Source organism: Ovis canadensis, chromosome 19 (genome assembly GCF_042477335.2).
Source record: "Ovis canadensis isolate MfBH-ARS-UI-01 breed Bighorn chromosome 19, ARS-UI_OviCan_v2, whole genome shotgun sequence".
Classification (NCBI taxonomy): domain Eukaryota; kingdom Metazoa; phylum Chordata; class Mammalia; order Artiodactyla; family Bovidae; genus Ovis; species Ovis canadensis.
In genome coordinates this window covers 42,924,881-42,947,399 of record NC_091263.1, presented here as the reverse complement: position 1 = coordinate 42,947,399, position 22,519 = coordinate 42,924,881, and the positions used below count along the sequence as shown (strand labels likewise).

The 22,519-nt window shown below is 43.0% G+C and overlaps 1 protein-coding gene and 1 long non-coding RNA gene across 2 annotated transcripts in view; one reads left to right on the top strand and one right to left on the bottom strand.

The window, feature by feature from the left end:
• The window catches only part of PDZRN3 (PDZ domain containing ring finger 3), a 269,039-nt gene that overhangs the window by 176,849 nt on the left and 69,671 nt on the right, over positions 1–22,519 (bottom strand). The window lies entirely within an intron of this gene.
• LOC138424240 (uncharacterized) lies at positions 4,457–9,192 on the top strand. The gene is made up of 2 exons (XR_011250708.1): positions 4,457–4,523; positions 9,031–9,192. It is a non-coding gene; the product is annotated as an uncharacterized lncRNA (long non-coding RNA).

Genomic DNA, 22,519 nt, shown 5'->3' with positions numbered 1-22,519 from the left:
CAAATACAAGGGGAAAAAGTTAAAGTAGTGACAGATTTAATTTTCTTGGCCTCCAAAATCGCTGTGGATGGTGACTGCAGCCATGAAATTAAAAGACAGTTTTGCTCCTTGGAAGGAAAGCAATGACTAACCTAGACAGCTTATTAAAAATCAGAGACATCACCTTGCCAACAAAAGTCTGTCTAGTCAAAGCTATTGCTTTTCCAGTTGCCACATATGGATGTGAGAGTTGGACCATAAAGAAGGCTGAGCACCAAAAAATTGATGCTTTTGAACTGTGATAGTCCCTTGGACTGCAAGGAGATCAAATCACTCAATCCTAAAGGAAATCAACCCTGAATATTCATTGGAAGGACTGATGTTGAAGCTCCAATACTTTGGCAATGTGATGTGAAGAGCTGACTCACTGGAAAAGATCCTGATGTTAAGAAGGACTGAAGGTGCACTGTTTTTAATAGCCAGGACATGGAACAACCCAGATGTCCATCGGCAGAAGAATGGATAAGAAATCTGTGGTACATATACACAATGGGATATTACTCAGTCATTAAAAAGAATACATTTGAATCAGTTCTAATGAGGTGGATGAAACTGGAGCCTATTATACAGAGTGAAGTAAGTCAGAAAGAAAAACACCAATACAGTATACTAACGCATATATATGGAATTTAGAAAGATGGTAATGAGGACCCTGTATGCGGGACAGCAAAAGAGACACAGGTGTACAGAAGAGTCTTTTGGATTCTGTGGGAGAAGGCGAGGGTGGGATGATTTGAGAGAACACATTGCAACACGTATATTATCATATGTGAAACAGAGCGCCAGTCCAGGTTCGATGCATGAGACAAGGTGCTCAGGGCTGGCACACTGGGATGACCCTGAGGGATGGGATGGGGAGGGAGGTGGGAGGGGGGTTCAGGATGGGGAACACGTGTGCACCCATGGCTGATTCATGTCAATGTATGCAAAACCACTACAATATTGTAAAGTAATTAGCCTCCAATTAAAATAAATAAATTTTTTAAAAAAGGAGGACTGAAGCCAAAGGAGAAGGGGGAAGCAGAGGATAAGATGATTATATAGCATCACCGACTCAATGGATATTAATTTGAGCAAACTCGGGGAGATAGTAGAGGACAGAAGAGGCTGGTGTGCTGCAGTCCATGGGGTCAAAGAGTTGGACATCGCAACTCTGTTCCCTATGATGTAAATGTCCTCAGGGTGGGTTGTTTAAAGCTTGTTTCTTCATAAATAGAATGGGGAATAGTTCCTTATAGAGTTGTGCCCATTGAGATGATCATTATTTGAGACTTTGTATGTGATCAATAAATGGGAACGATAATTGCTCATCCACCTATCTAATTCCCTGAGTTGGGGTATGACTGTGTTTACTGCTTTCTGATTGTATATGTGGCTGAGGGCTGTAGCCCTCTCCAGGCACCCCTTCGGGTTTAGTGAAACTTTCCAGTAGTCATGTGTGGATGTGAGAGTTGGACTACAAAGAAGGCTGAGCGCTGAAGAATTGATGCTTTTGACCTGTTGTGTTGGAGAAGACTCTTGAGAGGCCATTGTACAGCAAGAAGATCCAACCAGTCCACCTTAAAGGAAATCAGTCCTGAATATTCATTGGAAGGACTAATGCTGAATGAAGCTGAAACTCCAATACTCTGGCCACCTGATGCAAAGAACTGATTTATTTGAAAAGACTCTGATGCTGGGAAAGATTGAAGGCAGGAGGTGAATGAGACGACAGAGGATGAGATGGTTAGATGGCATCACCGACTCAACAGACATGAGACTGAGTAAACTCCGGAAGTTGGTGATGGACAGGGAGGCCTGGCGTGCTGCAGCTGCAGTTCAGACACAACTGAGCGACTGAATTGAACTGAACAACACACGGCAGAGAAGAGGCCAGCCAATTCTGACTCCATGGTGAAACTGTTTCTGTGACTTGCTTTTCATTGCTTTTGTTAATATAATTATGCCGAAGGGCCTGCCTCAGAGAATCCTGTCCCTCCACCTGGCTGTAAACTAAAGTGCCTTTGTTCAGAACTCTGTTCACCTATAGAAGGCAGGAAGGAAGAAATTAACACATCCCCTGCCCGAGGCTTGCCGTTCTAGGAGATGTTTGTGAGATTAATGGCCCTTTTACTTTGCTTCCTCACCTCCCCCCATCTCTGATCTATAAAAGAATCTGGCATCCAGGCCCCAATAAGATGGTTACTTTGAGGTGCTAGTCCACCATCTTCCTGGTCAGCTGGCTTTCCGAATAAAGTCGTATTCCTTGCCTCAATACCTAAGCAGGATGAGCTTGGATTCGGTAACAAACATAGTTGATTAACAATGCTGATAGCTTCAGATGTACACAAAGTGATTCAGTTACACACATACACACACACACACACACACACACATAGTTGATTAACAATGCTGTGATAGCTTCAGATGTACACAAAGTGATTCAGTTACACACACACACAAACATAGTTGATTAACAATGCTGTGATAGCTTCAGATGTACACAAAGTGACTCAGTTACACACACACACACACATAGTTGATTAACAATGCTGTGATAGCTTTAGATGTACACAAAGTGATTCAGTTACACACACACACACACACATAGTTGATTAACAATGCTGTGATAGCTTCAGATGTACACAAAGTGATTCAGTTACACACACACACACATAGTTGATTAACAATGCTGTGATAGCTTCAGATGTACACAAAGTGATTCAGTTACACACACACACACACACATAGTTGATTAACAATGCTGTGATAGCTTCAGATGTACACAAAGTGATTCAGTTACACACACACAGGCGCGCGCGCACACGTGCCTATTTTTAAAATTCTTTTCCCTTGTAGGTTGCTACATAATATTGAACAGACTTCCTTGTGCTATGCAGTAGGTCCCTGTTAGTTATGCATTTCCAACACAGCAGTGTGTGCATGTCCATCCCAAACTCCCTAACTTCCCCCCACCTCCACCAACTATAAGCTGTTTCTGTAAGTTTGACCGTCTATTTCTGCTTTGTAAATAGGTTCATCTGTGTCATTTCTTTTAAGATTCCGCATGTAAGTGATATCTTAAACTTTCTGAACAGAACCGAAGGCCCAGGCTCACCCCCCAGCTCTGCTACTCTCCATGTGAGCACTGAGATGTAACCTCCACCCACAAGCAGGGAGATGAGTTCCCCTCACCTTGAACAGGACTACACACAGGGACTTCATATCTGATGAACACATGAGCTAATCAGTGAATGACTCACACTCGGCAAAATTCACTGGGTGAACGTCAACTGCTATTTCTCTACCTGGGATGACAGTACTAAGTGACCTGAGGGGATTAAATAGATTGTGTGTATAGTGTTTGTTTATCTATAAACCTAAGGCAGCATATTTTTCTGGAAAGTAAGGACCAGCACAGAATGAAGAAAACCTCAACCATGCTCATGTGGTCCTCACTGTCAAGCAAATTTCAAGCCATCTCAAGGTCCTTCAGCAATGCACTGACAGGTATCTGTCCTTGGATCACAGACGCACCAACTTACTTTGAGAAAGAACTAACCAAATAAACCCAGCACACTGCTGCCAGGCCCTTTCACCAGGAAGGAAACGGCTTCAACACAAGCATCTTTGGTAAAGGTTCTCCTTGCTGTGGGATTTCAGGTGAAGCTCAGATTGCAAGGTCTCACAAACTGGAACTCAGACTCTTTTCCAACTTAGCTAAAACATTTTACAATTGCTGTTTTCTCAAGAATTCTGCTGAGAATGGGTCCCCCATTTACATACATATACACAAAATGTCTACCTAATATTTAACTGTCTTCATGTTGAAACTCAGCACAGACTTTACCAAATTCTTCTGCAGCTAAATAGCCTTGGAGTCCACGCAGCTTAGGAAAGAGTAGATAGTTGTTAATACAACATATGCACCACGTGAAGAAATAAAACACACTGTGGAAAGAGCCAGAGTTCTGCAGCTTAGAAGTGGGGTAAGAATGTTCAGGCCCAGCTCTGTCCCCACTCCCTGCCTCCCCATGCACTCAGGTTTTTGCCCCTAAAAGGCCCAGCACCATCCTGACAGAGTAGGGGAAACAAGCTGGGACGTGCAAAGACAAGAGCAGGACCCCTTCCACTGCACTCTTGACAACAGCCCAAGCGAGGAATCCTTGCAAGCTCTTGAATAGTTCTCCATTAATTCATCATCCTTAGGATCCAAGAGGAAAATCCACACACCCCCAACAACCTATCCATAACCCCACTCTAGAAAAAAGTTGATTCATTTCATGTCTGAGGTTGACAGTAAAAGCTTTGGAGTCTTAGTGGCAGCAGGCAGTCTTTTCCCTTTAAGCTTATAAGCCTTCCTTGAAGAAAAATGAAACACTCCAAAATGTTTCGATAAAAGGATCCATCCATAAAAGGATGACTCTGCTGCCCTGAAGCCTGGTTTGAGAGTTGTGGGTATTTCAGCCACCATCCCAGTGAAAAGACAGAAAGTCAACTGCTTGGTAAGCATCTGTGGGTGGGAAAGTCTGAGAGAAAGACCCTAGGGACCAGTGAGTGGACAGAGGTGGGGAATGGCTGTTCAAGTCCGCTCACTGCCCTAGCAGCAGCCGTCTGTGCCTCTGTCTGCTCTCATTCCCTCGGCCAGAGGAGAGACTCGGCTGCAAAACAAGTGTGTGGAGGTGGGCGGCTGCCTTAAGAGAAGCAGATGGGGAGACTGAACTTACTGCTGGGTGGGGTGTGGTGTAAGTGGCATGAGGGCTGCCCCCCTGGCACCCTGAAAAGGGGGAAGAGGGTCTTTCTCTGTTGATGCTGGAGTTGTGAGTCCACTTAGGTCTAGTGGCTCAGCCCAGGGACAGAGTCAACCCTGAAGCTTGATTTTATTTATTCTTGGCAAGTCCCAACTTCCTGTTTCTAAGGGGATGGAGGGCTGGGGGGATGGGGGGGGTGGAGTCAAAAGTCTCATAAAAAGGCTCCAAATGCTTCTTGGATACCAAAGAGCTCTTACAAAACTACATTTTGATGAGCTACGTGTAAATGAATCAGAAACATATGGATTTCATTTCCTTCATAATACACAGGGGTTTAGGAACGAAGAGGTGGGGGAGGACTTGGCAAGAGGAATCTGGGCTCTGGCGAAAACGTTAAAGGGCGGTGCGGGGGGCGGGGGAGCTTCAGACATTTGCTAAACTGAAATTAAGATGACCACACCACCCACCCCTTCCTCTGTGGGCCTTTGGGACCCATCGACCAAGCTCAGATGCTAGTGAGATGGATATTCCGGGGTGATGAGCACTGGGGTCCGGGGCTCTCTCTAATGAGGCTGGGCCCCTTGGAAGTGCTCTGGAACCAGCTGAAAATATGGGCTATTTTGGGACTGCTGGGAATCAGAATGCAGAAGAGAGAAAGGCTTTATGTATGTAGGATTCCACTAAAGGGAACGGAGGCAGCATTTTCTGTAAGAGGTGTCTTACGAGGGTACCACAGCAAAGAAGGAATCCTATGTTTCAAAGCTCGCCAATTGGAGATTCTTTGAAGTACCATATCTTGGAGACTTGACTATATCACTAGGAGCTTGGTCCCCTTAAATCCCCAGGATTAGGCAGGAGAGGGATGCAGGCATCCACACTACGTACAGCGGTGCTTTCCACTTCGAACTTTCACACATGCGTTTTATTAAGCTAATGAATTATGAGGGGGTAATAAAGAAGTGAGGAATAAATGAGGTTTCTGGAGTGAGGGTCAATCACTCAACACCTGTTGTGGCTAAAAATTAAATGGACTGCTTTAATTTTTGCCTGTCAGAAAGCTGGTGGCAAGGTCAAGTGGAGAAAGGCAATTCTTGCCAAAGAAGAAAGTAACAAATAAAACAAAATGCAGGGACAGATGCAGGCGAAAGATCTACAGAGAAATGGCAAACAGACAGTACAAGACAGTCTCAAGAATGGATGAGAAAGAATGTTCAAATGACCGGAAAAGAGAGAAAATGGTATGAAGGGTGGCACCTGCCCCAACCCTGGGGCCCATCAGGCACAGAGCTGGCTGGCTCCGGGAGGGGACATCAAACATCCCCAGAACCATTTTCTTTTGATATGCCACATGCCTGGTGGCTTATCTCTTCTCGCCTCTGAACACAAGTACAATCACTTTCTGTTGATAATCATGTTCAGCTTAATTACACAGAGGTTGCACTTGAACATTTCCTTCCTTAAGGCTGAAGTGATGCCATTATTTTTCATTTAACTGCAGAATAAGAGGCGCTCTGTTCACACAGTCCAGGAATTGCTAAGACCACAATGGTGAATAGCCATGGCTGTGCACAACTTCAATTTTCATGATTACTATTAATTAAGGGTCTGTCAAAGGGACAGAATGGGCTCTTTTCTTCTCTATCAGCCAGCATAGACACTCTCACCGAGAGAAGCTGCACGGCAGGAAGGGTGAGTCAGGCTGCCCTGTTGCTTGGGTTCAAAGCCCAATCCTACAAGCCCAGCATGGACACGGTACAGCTGTTTCCACAAGTTCGCACTTCCATAAAGGCTGTGTGCGTGCTAAGTCGCTTCAGTCATGTTCAGCTCTTTGCGACCTCATAGACTGTAGCCTGCCAGGCTCCTCTGCCCATGGGATTCTCCAGGCAAGAACACTGGAGTGGGCTGCCATGCCCTCCTCCGGGGGATCTTTCTGACTCAGGGATGGAATCCATGTCTCTTCCACCTCCCGCACTGCCAGGCGGGTTCTTTAGCATGAGCGCTACCTGGGAAAGCCGAGCCATAAAGGTTGGGTAAAGGCAGGAGGACGGTGCATGTACTCCAGGGACGTGGCGGAGCTGGCATCCTAGAAGACCAAACAGCCCATCATGGGCTTTTCACTTACAGATGGCGGAGGCTTTTCAAAAGGCAAATAGGAAAAGTCCCAAGAACTGGATAAAGAGAAATCTACAATATCCAATTAAATAAGAAGTCTACACATCTAGCCAGAGACCGCACATACTGCACCTAAAGGGTCCTGTTTTGCGGGCCAAGTACCATGCTTTGTATTCACCTTTGCACTTCTGTGCCACGTATCCTGCTGTCCAGAACATTAAAAGTGTTGTCATTTCATCTTTTCCCAAACTACACATCTCAGTAAAGCTGAACAATATGTGGGTAACTTTATTAGCCTATTAGCCTGAGCGACGATTCTACAGACCCTTGCAACACTATCTATTTAAAAAACAAAACAAAACAACTAATCTGCCTTGAATCTAGTTCCTTTCAGATCCTGAGTCTCTAGTTGCCTGTCAGTGAGGATACTGGTTTAAAGGGAAAAAAAAAAAAAAGGCCCAAATCACCTAGGAAAAGAGAAATATATTTTAATGTTTGTGCCTGGTGTGGTTGTTCTACAAAAAACAAGGCTGGGTGTTTGTACTGATATCATTTCTTAAAAACAAAACAAAACAGAAACTTATACAGCTATCAGAAAGAGTCCTCTCAGCCAGAGGTTCTCAAAGTGGGTTCCCAGAACCAGCAGCATCAGCACGGCCTGGGAACTTACAAATGATGAATCTCAGACCCCACTCCAGACCTCCTGCACTAGAAATTCTGGGGTTGCAGCCTGCAGGTCTGTGTTTTCACAAGCCTGTCAGGGGATTCTGCGGCACACTTAAGTTTTTGAGAATCATTCCTCAAGAGCACTGGTTCTCAACCCTGCCTGTGTGTTATTAATGCCTGGAGAGCTTTTAAAACTACCAATACCTGATCCCACTCCAGATCAATTAAACCAGGAATCTCTGAAGGGGGGCCCTTGGCTGCAGTCTTCACTGAAAATTTCCCCAGTTGCTTTAGCGCACAGTCTAAATAAAAAGCCACTGTTGCCGGTGAGCAGACCTGCTCTGTTCAAGGTAAATCTCACGGCAACAGACATTTTAGTGACCCCCAAAGCAACTTAATTATTGCGGAATGAGTACTGCTTTCTAAAAATAAAGCGATATTTATGTACTACAACTCTGACCCATAGAGGGCTTTCTCTAATATAAAGTTTGGGTATTCGAAAGAAAGGCAAGTGCCAGCAATCAGGGCAAGAAAAGGATGCCTGAACGAATGCTCAAGAAAATAGTAACATCAGCCTCTGAGTCTGCTTTAGAAATCAGCAGATTCCTTGAGACAGGGGTCAGGTGGACAGCGATGCTCCAAACTGTTCCTTGCCCTGCAGAAGCAGAATGTTCCAGAATGTTCTTTTTAGTGTTTATAATGAAAGTACCAGCAAGAAAACTAGCTGAGGCTCAACAGCATAGAGTTCTGGATGCTCTCAGGGAGCCATGGTTTATCTTTCTGCATCTGTCATCATCCTAGTTGATGTTTACAATAATCAACAGTGAAGTCATTCCCTGCAGTTCAAGTGAAAGGAGATGACATGGAGATGGAAGCCACTCCGTGTCATCTGATGGAAGCAGCATTGTGTGTGCAGGGTTTCCAGCAGCCACCCTTTCAGAAGCAACTGGTTCGGCCTCTGAGCCTCAGACAACTGACTGAGGGCAGACCGGCCTCCCACAGCACCTCCTGACAGGTGGCACATGCTCGTGTGGGGCTTCTGAAACATGACCCACGCCCATCACGACGCAGGAAAGCAGCGCGCTGGTCTGATTTGGCTTCCTCATGTGTCAACTGTGATGGTCACATCACTTTACACTCCTTTCAAGAGACATCACATGTATACTCATGGCTGATTCATGTCAATGTATGCAAAAACCACCACAACACTGTAATTGATTAGCCTCCAATTAAATAAATTAAAAAAGAGAGAGAGACATCATGCTTGGGAAGCCCTACTCTACAGGGTGAAGTTTTTGTCTTCAAATTCTTTAGAAATAGATTCAAGTGTATATTTGTGCATAGTAGCTCCTTTCCCTTGTTCCCCAATAGTTCTCTTTACTGAAGCCCCTAGTTCCAGACTGAATATCCAACTCCAGTAAATATACCCTTTGTTCACAGGATGCTGATTGTAAACTTGGCCACTTTACTCTCTTCGGTTTAGGTTGCAGTATAGTTCACGTTCACTGCAACGTGACAGTTCACAAGGAAGAGAAACAGTGAAGCGCTGTACTTGGAACACAGATTCTGAAGACAGACCAACAGGGCCCACTGGCTGCTCCGCTTACAGGCTGTGTAACCTCAGTAAACATTCTTCTGATTTGAAGCCTCAGTTTCTGCATCTGTAAATGGTGGTGGTAGTTCAGTTGTTCACTCGTATCTGACTCTTTGCGATCCCAAGGACTATAGCCTCCCAGGCTCCTCTGTCCATGGGATTCTCCAGGCAAGAATACTGGAGTGAGTTGACTTCTCCACGGGATCTTCCTGGCCCAGGGATTGAACCCTTGTCTCCTGAGTCTCCTGCACTGCAGGCAGATTCTTTACCGCTGAGCCACCAGGGAAGCTCCCCATCTGTAAATGGGGATAATATTACCCACTGGTGGGTTACTGTATGGAATAAAGGACTCTGTATTTCCTATCTGATTCTTCATCTAGGAAAACACCTTTCTTAATTCCAAAAATAGTCTTTCAAAATGCATAGAGATAGCAAAGTCAGACACCAACTTTACAGGAGTCCGTATATATGTGGGAACAAAGAGGATGGGATTGCTTGAAGCTGAAAATTGGATGATGTCTTCCTCCACAGTATTTACCCCTTAAAAAACTTTCAAGGCTTTATGGTAAAATGTCAACAACTATTAGAACATGCCCACATCACTGTTTTACTCATTTTTCACAGAACTTGAGTATGTTTAAATCTTGAGTATAATATATTCTGAAAAATAAACTTAAGGAAGGCAAGCAAAATGAAAAAGCATGCATGAAATCCTTAGATTTGATCACTCTCGCAAAAAAAAAAAAAAGAATACCAACTCATAAACTACACAGAAATTATGTTTTAAACTATTTTCCAAAGCTCCAGTACTGCCAATTTTCAGTTTAGGTTTAATTTTGTCACTTCTAGTTTGGCTAGGTAAGGAAATGTAAATGTATTTTTAGAGATGGATATTGACGTACACTTCAGAACAGAAAGAAAAAACGAGGAGAGGAGGAAGGGAAGAAAGAAAGAGGCAAAGAAAGCAAAAATGGAAAAAATCATGATCTACATTGAGTGCAAGTAACAGTTAAAGTTGTTCTTACAGTTGTTCAGTGTTCCTTTGGCTACACTTAAACCTACACAATTATTTTTCCTAATTCTAATATTAGAAGCCTACTGATAAAATCTTGAAAATGGTAAAGAAACACATTCTATGGGCGCTACAACCTTTAAGTAGCAGACTAATAATCCTTTTGTTATATGTTGTTTTTTAGTTGCTAAGTCGTGTTTGACTCTTTGTGACCCCATGGACTGTAACCCGCCAGGGTCCTCTGTCCATGGAATTCTCCAGGCAAGAATACTGGAGTGCATTGTGATTCCATTCTCCAGGGGATCTTCCCCACCCAGGGATCAAACCCATGTCTCTTCCATTGGCAGGCAGGTTCTTTGCCACTGAGCCACCTGGGAAGCCCTTTGCTAAACATTATTTGATTTATTTTTCACAGCATCACTATGGCCATTATGTTTCCCTTGATGGGCCAGTGAAAACTCCAAGGCCCAGACAGGGTTAGGAACTTGCTTAAGGCTAGTTACTAAGAGGCAGCTAAGCTGAAATACCTGTCCATGTCTGAGTGACTCTGATGCCTGTGGTCTTCCAGGTCCCTTCACTGCCACTCCTTCTTTGTGGATGGTCCCCTCTACTTCACTTCAGAGACAATTTCTGCAAAGGAAAACATGCCAGCTCCCTGGAGCACATTCACTTTCCAACTTCCTTCGCAAGCCCCCTTCTTCTGTCCCCAGAAGTCACTCTCTTCTTTGGACCTTGGTGTCCTAATTTCAACACTGCTTCTTGGATTTGAGACCATAAAGGAACATACGGGTACAGGGAAAGCTACAAACCATAGCAGAGTCCCTGGATGTAGAAGTGCTATATAAATAATCACTACTATGCTTGTGATTAGGTACTATTTACCCAATTGCTTACCACTCAAAACTATCCCCACCCCCCACCACTGTACCTGAGCAGTATCTTAGCAACTTTAATTGGAGACTAATCATATCTAGGGGCTTTCCTGGTCAGTGCGTTAGTTCAGTTACTCAGTTGTGTCCGACTCTTTGTCCGACCCCATGGCCTGCAGCATGCCAGGCCTCCCTGTCCATCACCAACTCCCGGAACAGAATCTGCCTGCCAATGCAGGAGACACGGGTTTGACCCCTGGGTCGGGAAGATCCCATGGAGAAGGAAATGGCAACTCCAGTTGCCAGTATCCTTGCACAGAAAATCCCATGGACAGAGGAGCCTGGTGGGCTACGGTCCATGCGGTCACAAAGAGTCAGACACAACTGACTGACCGAACACACACATAATCATATCTAGACAGCAGGTTTACTGAGGAAATCACACAATTATCTCATTTATTCTTCGTGACTCTAGAAAATTAGGGTATTTTTTTTCTCAAAGTATGAACTGTTATAAAAAGCAGATTTCTGTGAGTGTGTATGGGTCTCTGTGTGTCCATCCATGATAGCTTTCAAAGGGACAAATCATTTTTTATCAACTAGATTCTGCAGAAACTAAGACAAAGATTACATGAAAAATTACTGCTGAGACATCACTATTTGTGTGAATTTTAACTGGATCCATCTAGCTGTCTGCCTGTGGAATATTTGCCCAGAGAACACAGCTGCCACTGCATAAGAGAAGTATGACGGATCAACTGTTTGGAGTTTGCAGAGACTCAGATATGGTATTTGGAAACAGCTCTTCAGAATTAAGGTAAACGTTTCTATCCTTGGATAAACAGAGCACAGTTGTCCAGAGCAGAGTTGCCCAGCACGGTGACTCACGCATTCTCAGCCCTGCAGCACTCAGTAACAAGCCAGGTCTACTGACTGCTCTCCACTGTGCGCTGACTCTCTGGTAGACAGAAAGGGATCAGGTGACCCCAGCCCCAGTAATCTAAAGAGGTAAAACTAACAAGTCAAGTGGATAATGAAGGGCACAGGTAGAGGATACAAAGAGAGGAAAACATTTTGAGAATGTAAATGGTAGTAAAAAGATAATTAGCATTCTTTAAAACATTATCTCACTTATTCTTCATGACTGAAGTAAGAAGTATTATCGCCACTTTATCCTTGAAGAAGCTAAAGGTCATCAGAGTTAGTACTTGAATCTAAGCCCTCTGATTACACGGTTTGTATCCTGAAGCTTTCCAGTATATGATTTCAGAACATACGATAGGGACCAACAATACAGGCTGGAGTGGCTGGTTGGCAAAAATGACACAGAAGAGTCTGAAAAAAACATTTTTTTTCAGTTCTGGCAACGGACTGGGAGGATATGAAATGGGCATGGACAGGAATGAGGAGAGATGCTGAAATACACATGGCATACACATGATCAAGACACTCATCCTGACCAGAGTCTATATAAGGGGTATAAGGGAACAATAAGAAAGAATGGGGGTGCAGAAAAAGAACCCTACAACTGTATGCAAATGTCTCCCTGGCAGCTGGAGATGCAAGGCAGAGGCAAATGAAGCCCAGAAACCCAGGTGTTAATCAGCACAGCGCTGCTCAACGAAGATTTTATGTAGTTTTGAGATGAGAAAGAGAGGATCAAAGTCTGTGTCTGAGTAATAGGGACTATTTAAGGCAGGAGAAAGAACCAGGAAAGAGGAATATGCATTTTAATGGACTTATATACCTATAAGACTCTATTTGTGCTTCCTTGGAGGCTCAGCAGCAAAGAATCTGCCTGCCAATGCAAAAGATGTTGAGTTGGATCCCTGGGTTGGAAAGATCCCCTGCAAAAAGAAATGGCAACCCACTCCAGTATTCTTGCCTGGGAAATCCCATGGGCAGGAAAGTCCAGCAGGCTACAATCCATGTCCAGCAAAAGAGTTGGATATGACTTAGCCCCTAAATAACAAAGTTCTATTTGGATCAAATCCCAGTTAGGAAACTTACTAGCTTTATTACTTTGGTCAAGGTTAATTTCACTCAAATATAAAATGGAGAAATTATGAATACTTATCTCACAGGGCTGATGTGAGGATTAGCACACACACATAGCCACAAACACACATTCCAATGATAAAACTAATGCTGGGCACATAGTTAAGTACTTGCTAAGTGTCTGCTTATTATCGTTGTTATTGTTGTCATCATCACCATCATTCATATAAGCATAGTCTATAGCACTGTGTGTAGCAGGGAACAGTTAGAAATAACCTTAATGTACATTCAGAGGGAAATGGCCACCCATGGAGTACCATGAGACAGTTTATAAAACTGGAGGCCAATTCCATATATTCTAGCCTGGAAAGGCCTTCAAGATATAAAGTAACAGAAATAAGCTAGATTCTAGAATTCTCATCAATACACATTAATTCTGACAATGCAGTGACAATGAGTGTCACACAAACATCTTAGTAATTTCTTAGCAGAATGAGTCTTTGCAGACCCCAGTGTAGTAGGGAGAACAGTTTTCTATACTGATGCATTTAGCAGGGCCAAGCACATTGTGAGGCCTGGGCCAAAGCCCTCCATCGCAGAGAAAGAACCAGATTCCAAGAAGCCTGACTGGCTGTCGCCTGCCTTAATCACCAGACAGAGAAGATAAGCTGCACAAGGGATAGAAAAATTAAACATGTCTGTTTTACTTTTTAGAGGCAATTAGGGATTTATAGCCAAAGTGTTGTAATTTTTTGGATCACAGCCAGCAATTTTTTTTTTCTTTCAAGGAAGATGATTATGCCACTGACATTCTAAAGGACCATTTTAGAGCCACTTCTTTATTCCCCTAGAACAAGGACTAGTTACTAAAACCTAGCCATGTCCCTTGGGACAAGAAAGCAAAATTTTAAGTATGAGGCATTGGAGACGCTCTCAGAAGGAGCACGTTTGTTCTCAGAGTAAAACAATAAAACAAAACAGCTGCAGTGGTTATCAAAAGGCAGAGCCAAACTCTGAATCCACAAACCCATAGGGAGAACCCTAATTTGCAGAGATTCCTACAGTCCAGGATGTTTAGAAACAGCTCAATTCTCTTAAGTAATTAAAACTTTCCCACTGACATTTTGTAAAAATGATTGTTCTCCCTGGCTTTCCTTTTCATTATGAAAAATAAGGCTTGTCTTCAGGCCCACTCCAGCATGATGACCTCCCATTCCACATAACTTGAGTCTGAATCAATGCCACGTCTCAAAGTCCTCAACTCTGGAAAGATAAAACTGACAAGATACGCACAGTGAATTTACAGGCTAGAGAAAGGGCAGCTTCGAAAAGAACAAAATCTGGGATATGGAGAGAGGACACGGAGAGGCTGATGGTGACTTTAAATTCAGAAATTCTCTATTTCTGAATTTAAAGCAACTATTGTTTAAAATGTATAAATTTAAAAGAACCGTTTTAAACACAAGACTGTTTCCAGCTGGATCTCTTTCTTTTATGTCCTTATAAATGATATATGAGAGTCGCTCAGTTCTGTCCATGGAATTCTCCAGGCCAGAATACTGGAGTTGAGTATGCCATTCCCTTCTTCATGGATCTTCCCAGCCCAGGGATCGAATCCAACCCAGGGATCAAACCCAGGTCTCCCTCATTGCAGGCAGATTGTTCACATCTGCGCCATCAGGGGAGCCCTTTTGTGTCCTTGCTGCTGCTGCTAAGTCGCTTCAGTCGTGTCCAACTCTGTGCGACCCCACAGATGGAAGCCCACCAGGCTCCCCTGTCCCTGGGATTCTCCAGGCAAGAATACTGGAGTGGGTTGCCATTTCCTTCTCCAATGCATGAAAGTGAAAAGTGAAAGTGAAGTTGCTCAGTCGTGTCCGACTGTTCACAACCCTATGGACTGCAGCCCACCAGGCTCTTCCGTCCATGGGATTTTCCAGGCAAGAGTACTGGAGTGGGGTGCCATTGCCTTCTCCTTTTGTGTCCTTATGCATAAGTAAATACACACATACATTCAAACAAATACCCCGTACTTAACACATTCAGGGTGCTGTGCCAATCACTGAAGATGGCAAAGTGATTCTGAAATGACAATGATTACAAAACCTTCTAAGGAATCAAGAGAGAAAATTCTGGAAAATTCCCCCATTGCTCAATTTTCTTTCCCGAATCCATCACTGATTTGAGAAATTCTTTCAGCTTTCAAAATCCTCATCTTAAAAAGGGCATAATTACTAGAAATGCACTCTCTACACTTTGAAATTTATAGAATGGCTTAAACACAAGGAAATCTCAAATATAATAAGCAATAATCATTCGTAATCTCTATTTCTCACTTAAAACAATTTGAATTAAAAGGTAGGACCTTGCCAAAAACAATTTCAGGCACTAAATAATTTAAAACTTACATAGAATAACATAGCATTATTTTATAATAATATAAAGTTATATTAAAATACAGTAAATACCTAATACAAGGCACACATAATTTTGTCCTTTTCCTATTGGCAAATGTAAAGAGTTGCATTCGACTCTTGCAACCCCATACAGTCTGTGGAATTCTCCAGGTCAGAATACTTGAGTGGGCAGCCATTCCCTTCTCCAGGGGATCTTCCCAACCCAGGGGTTGAACCCAGGTCTCCTGCTTTGCAGGCAATTCTTTACTGTTTGAGCCACGAGGGAAGCCCAACATAATACTATGCCACCAAAAAGAGCTATCAAAATTTACACAAATATTTTCATCAAGAGATTTTAGATACTTAGATTAACTAAAGAGAGGTAAAATACTGTTCCAAAAAGTCTTTTTACTCCTTCAGTGAATATTTAGGTAGGGCCTGGTGCTGAGGACAAAACGGTGTACAAAACAGAGTGAGCAGGACATTAATCAAATAATCCTAATACACAGCAACTACAGACTATGTTTGGAGGTGACTTCATGCCAGGGATCAAAGGCAACCCTGAAGAAATTAGATGTGAGCAGCTTTCCAAAGGACACTGAGATCACAGGGCAGGTTTGCAGAAGCAGTGCAGGAACGGGGGGACTTCCAGCTCTGAGGGTCTCCCCCACTTGTCGCTATGGAAGCTGCTAGGGGCAGTGATTCAAGTGCCAGGAAAGGAATTCCACCGTGAGCCTGAGTGAAGGGTACCTGAGCGAGGACAGCTCCCTCTGCCCTGCTCTGCCCCTAGGACTCGGCCACCTCCCTGCCTTCCCCTCTGAGTGCCTGTGGGATGAGGTTGCTCTCATCCCGCTCCTCACGTTCTCAGTCCCCTGTGTGTGCATACTCTGTCACCCAGGCGTGTCTGACTCTCTGTGATCCTGTGAACTGTAGTCCACCAGGCTCCTCTGTCCATGGGATTTCCCAGGCAACAATACTGGAGTCGGTTGCCATACCCTCCCCTCCAGGGAATCTTCCCGACCCAGGGATTGAACCTGCGTCTCTTGTGTCTCCTGCACTGGCAGGTGGATTCTTTACCAGCACACCACCTGGGAAGCCCTCTGAGTCCCTGGGGCAGAGTTGATAAGGGTGAGACACACCGCAGCAGGGCTGGTGTAGGCAGAATAAGAATTGTGGAATAAGAATAGGATGGTGGAAGCCTGTTCTGTTTCCTCCCTCCCCCAGCTCCTTCAGGAGGAAAATATCCACAGCCTGGGGTTTCTGAACTCACAAACAGCTCAAGGATGGGAAGCCAGCTGCTTTCAAAAAGAAACAACGCAAGTATTCTTTATAAGACCTTTTCCATTTCCGGGAAAAAAAAAAGAAAGTAGCGTATTAAAGACAACAGCTGCTTCAAGTTAATAAAATCTGAAGTCTCTCTGCTTGGAAACTGATCACTAGTTTTAACTTGGAAAGCTGGATTTCTGTGACGATTTCTCATCTTTCGATTTGAGTCCTTTGTCCTTGGGGTGGTAATAAAACTGAGTGTATGGTTACTTTTTATCCTTAATTTAGGTCAGTAATGACCCATATAAAATCTAAGGCCTTATATTAAAAACTATGCAACCAAACTAGTGGGTGTAAATAAAAGTAATTACAAATTACAAATTATTATGTTGGAATGTACCTCAGCATTTTTCATCAATCTCTGGCTATTTTCTTTCATTTAACATTTAAAGGTCATATCTTATGTCTAAATATGAACACTGCTAAAGAATATTTAAAGATATGAAAGACTATATACGGTCATAACGATTTCAAAAAGGCAGGCAATTTAATAAAGTCTTAAAACACCATTTCAAATCATTTGAATAACCTCCATAAGCAGTGAGTTTCAGAACATAAATACCATTTAGTTCCACTTGTGTCTTACACACAAGGAGAGAAGCAAATTTAAGAAAATTCACAGTTAGGTGGTTTAAAATGTTTTTTTCTTTGTATAAAAATAAAAGAGTAGATCCTTTATGGTCTGAGCCACCTGGGCAGAAGAAACACCAAAATATCAGCCGTGGTGATCGCTGCTTGGTGGGCTCTCACTCCGCCATATAGTTTCCCATATGTTCTATAAAACGAAAATATTTCACTTTCATAATTTCAAAAAGAAGTTTTACATCTTTAATAGGTACTTTCTGTCTTTAGGACTAAAGAATTCAAATACAGAAATAGTTTCCAAAAATAACCCTCTGTAATGTAACCATTATTTTTATATAATAAAAATAAAATCCATGCCTAGCTGTGTATAGACAAGTAAAGCTCCCTGGGCATCTGAAAAAACAAGCAACCAATTCCAAAAGGCTCCAGGAACATATCTGGAAAGCTAGCAGGCAAATCATTTAAGTGCTAAATATTAGGTTAAATATCCTGATTTTTGCACAATGAGAGGTCTTTTATAAGATACAAATATCACAGTATGGTTCAAAAATACCATTATTTTGAAAACTAAATTTTTTTATTCCAACATATAATAACTCTCCTCCCCAGTTCCCACCCCCCAAATTATCATAAGCTTAGAGTATCTGGTCAATTGAAACAGAAAAGGAAGCAACACTGACATGCTTCATCCCTCACTGGCCCCTGCCAGGTCCAAGGCACACCCAGTACGCAGGCCCCGAGTGTGAACACGCCAACTCTCCTTGCTTCTCCTTCTGGCATCCAGCCTCCCTCCTGGTCAGGGGCTGTGACCCGAGGACTGATAAGGTGAGGAGAGAAGCACGTGGTTCTAGCCTGGAGAGACTTCATCCTAAGACGCTTGTCCATGCAGAGGGCAAGGAGGGGTGGGCTATAATTTTAATGACCTAAATAATCTGCATCAGTCTCACAATAAACTCTTACATCACGCACTCTCGTGAGCCTTTCCATCCCATCACTGCTGCCACAGCCAGGAACACCTGAGATCTGTGGGAGCTTCTGAAAGAGGAGTCCAGAAGCTTCCAAGGACATGGGACTGCCCTCTCAGCAAGCTGCCAGATGCTCCAAGTCTGCCCAACAACTCATCATGGAGTCTGCTGTACACACGGCACCAGGCTTAGAATAACGCTGCAGCAGAGATAAAACTGGACTCCTCCCCTCCAGAACTGCCCAGGGACACTCAGCAGTCAGGACTACCAGGCAGCCTCAACGAGCCAGGGTTGGTGCACGGCAGTTTCCTGCCTAACATCTTTGAGTGGGTTTGGATTCATTCCATTCTGCCTGGTCGACAATGTCCTTCCCAAACTGAAGGCCTAACCAAGGAAGAGTTGCTCAAATCTGTGCTTCTTAGAAGTGCAGTTGCTGCCAAAAAATGCCTTGAACTTTGTTTCCAGAAAAGGAAAAAATGGGAACCCCTAATGATAATGGTGTTAATAAAAGATTAGGTGATGCCATTAAATGGGGTCTAATCTACAAAATATGTTGACGCAGGAATCCAAACAAAAACCCTCAGAACTCATTGGGAAAGACTCTGATGCTGGGAGGGATTGGGGGCAGGAGGAGAAGGGGACGACAGAGGATGAGATGGCTGGATAGCATCACTGACTCCATGGACGTGAGTCTGAGTGAACTCTGGGAGTTGGGGATGGACAGGGAGGCCCGGCATGCTGCGATTCATGGGATCGCAAAGAGTTGGACGCGACTGAGCAACTGAACTGAATCTACAAAATATGTTGATGCAGGAATCCAAACAAAAACCCTCAGAACTTGTCTAAGGAGTTCACATTAAGGAGAAACTCCTCTCTGATTGGTGCCATCACATCTTAAATATCCCTCTCACCCACTTGTTAATTTCCTCTTGCACCAGGGTTGCGGGCCTTAAACTTGGTGTTTTCCGCTGATTCTAAGACACTGTTTCCCCTGCTCATTGAAACACATTTGATGGCTTGGCCAAAACCTTTTTTCCATCAGATGGCTCTAGTAGCATTTCGTTGTTTTTAACTTCATTCGAGACAATTTTGTTAGCCTGTCATGTCATTGTGTATAAAAAAAATAAAAAACCTTATCAAAATTGGTGAATTTTTGTGTAGCCATTATAATATTGAAGATGGAAGGGAAAAAGCAACATTTCTGGCATACTATAGTTTATTACTTCAAGAAAGGTAAAAGTCCAACAGAAATGCAAAATAAGATTTGTACAGTATATGGAGACGGTGCTGTGATTGATCAAATGTGTTAAAAAGTAGTTTGTGAAGTTTCATGCTGGAGATTTTGTGCTGGATGATGCTCCACAGGTGGGCAGACCAGCTGACAGTGATCAAATCACAATATTAATTCAGAATAATGAGAGTTATACCATGCGGGAGATGGCTGATGCACTCAAAATATCCAAATCAAGCCCTGAAAATTACGTGTGCCATCTTAATTATGTTAATCGCTTTGATGTTTGGGTTCCATGTATGCTAAGCAAAAAAAAAACCCTTCTTCACTGTATCCTCTGCTGCTGCTGCTGCTGCTAAGTCGCTTCAGCCGTGTCCAACTCTGTGCGACCCCATAGACCGCAGCCCACCAGGCTCCCCCATCCCTGGGATTCTCCAGGCAAGAACACTGGAGTGGGTTGCCATTTCCTTCTCCATGTGATTCTCTATTTGAATGTAAAGAAAATGTTCCATTTTTAAAAACAAATTGTGATGGGGATGTAAAATGGACACTGTAACATAATGTGGAATGGGAGGTTGTGGGGCAAGTGAAATGGACCACCACCAATCATATCAAAGGCCAGCTTTATCCTAAGAAGTTCCTTTGGTTTTTCAGCAAAAACTAAAAGACATATTTTTCATTTTCACCAAGAACTTCATTGAACAATGTACTCACCATTTTGTTCTACAGTCTTACAGGGAATTGAATTTTTTTCCAGTAAGAGAATTTTGTAGAGACTGAAATACATGGAAATCTGAAGGTGCAATGGCTGGTGGATACAGCAGATGAATCAGAACCTCTTAGCCAAGCTGTAATAATTTTTGCCTGATCACCAAAGACAGACATGGTCTTGCATTATCCTGATGTAAGATTATGCATTTTCTGTTGACTAATTCCAGACAATTTTTTGTCAAGTGCTGCTTTCAGTTGGTCTAACTGGGGGCAGTACTTGTGGGAATTAACTGGTTTTCTGGAAGAAGCTCATAATAGAGGACTCCCTTTCAATTCCACTATATATAACATTTACTGCAAGGGTAGTTTTCCACTCATGCGAGGAAGATGTTGTTTCTTTTTAAAATAAATTCACATTTTAGAAGAGTGAATTTAAAAGAGTGAATTTAGAAGAGTGAAATAAAAATATTAAATAAGAAACAATTTAGATCACAGAAAAACCAGCAGTGGTGGGTGGATATCTGAAGTCCAGCCAAGGCTACAATGCAGGTTCAGTGTGCATGCAATTAAATACAAGACAAAACCTAAACAACTAGAAAATATCCTGACACAATATCATTTCAGTTCTCCCTAAGAATCAAAATTTATATATACAGAGGACCTGTGTGAGCACATAGTTCATTTACAAGCCCCAGATAATATGTTCTGTCAAGGGCAGCAGCAGCCTTGGCGACCGTCCCTAACATGATCTGAATAGAATGGCTAATGTCAAACCTTCTCTCTGCACAAGACATCTCCCCAGAGTCTGCTGTACCAGAAAGTGTTATTCTCAAGGTAACCAACACGCTGAGATATCAACACGGCTTTCATCCAAGAAAGATGAAATCCTTCTGGTAAAATCTGGTTCCTCAAAGCCTTATAAACCTTTCCCTTAAACCTCAAGAGAACTTCTTTCAACTGCCAAGTGCTACACTTGGCAATTTATACATATCCTCCTAATCTGATTGTCACAAGGTTCCTATTACTTAGCAGTAGTAATATACTGCTGGTTCCAAATTGGGAAAGGACTACGACGAGGCTGTAATACTGTCACCCTGCTTATTTAACTTATATGCAGAGTACATAATACGAAACGCCGGGCTGGATGAAGCGCAAGCTGGAATCAAGATTGCCGGGAGAAATATCAATAACCTCAGATATGCAGATGCCATCACCCTTATGGCAGAAAGTGAAGATGAACTAAAGAGCCTCTGGATGAAAGTGAAAGAGGAGAGTAGAAAAGATGGTTTGAGACTCAACATTCAAAAAACTAAGATCATGGCATCTGGTCCTATCACTTCATGGCAAATAGATGGGGAAACAATGAAAACAGTGAGAGACTTTATTTTGGGGGGCTCCAAAATCACTGCAGATGGTGACTGCAGCCATGAAATTAAAAGACACTTGGTCCTTGGAAGAAAAGCTATGACCAACCTAGACAGCATATTAAAAAGCAGAGACATTACTTGGCCAACAAAGGTACATCTACACAAAGCTATGATTTTTCCAATAGTTATATATGGATGTGAGAGTTGGACTATAAAGAAAGCTGAGTGCCAAAGAATGGATGCTTTTGAATTGTGGTGCTGGAGAAGACTTTTAAGAGTTCCTTGGACTGCAAGGAGATCAAACCAATCCATCCTAACAGAAAGCAGTCCTGAATATTCATTGGAAGGGCTGATGCTAAAGTTGAAACTCCAATACTTTGGCCACCTGATGCAAAGAACTGACTCATTGGAAAAGACTCTGAAGCTGAAAAAGATAGAGGGCAGGAGGAGAAGGGAGTGACAGAGGTTGAGATGGTTGGATGACATCACCCACTCAGTGGACATGAGTTTGAGCAAGCTCCAGGATATGGTGAAGGACAGAGGAGCCTGGTGTACTGCAGTCCATGGGGTGGCAAAGAGCCGGACACACCTTAGCAACTAAACAACAGACAAACAAGACTTTCTAGAAGAAAACTTGTATCACTGTATATAACACATGGGACCAAAAAATGGGAAACTACTTAAACATATCCATTCAATGGCATATCAGACACATTTTGCTCCGTATCTGGAAATACTCAACCTACTCATTCAAAGGTGCTTCAACAAACCTTTATAAAATCTGCCAATTTTGTCTGGCCCCTTTCTCGTCATCCTGAGATGATGGCATAGATTTTGGCAGATTGACCTCTCTGGTGGAACCACAGGGGTCCATAAGATTAATTCCCTAATTAACCATAAGATTAATTCCACAGAGAAAGA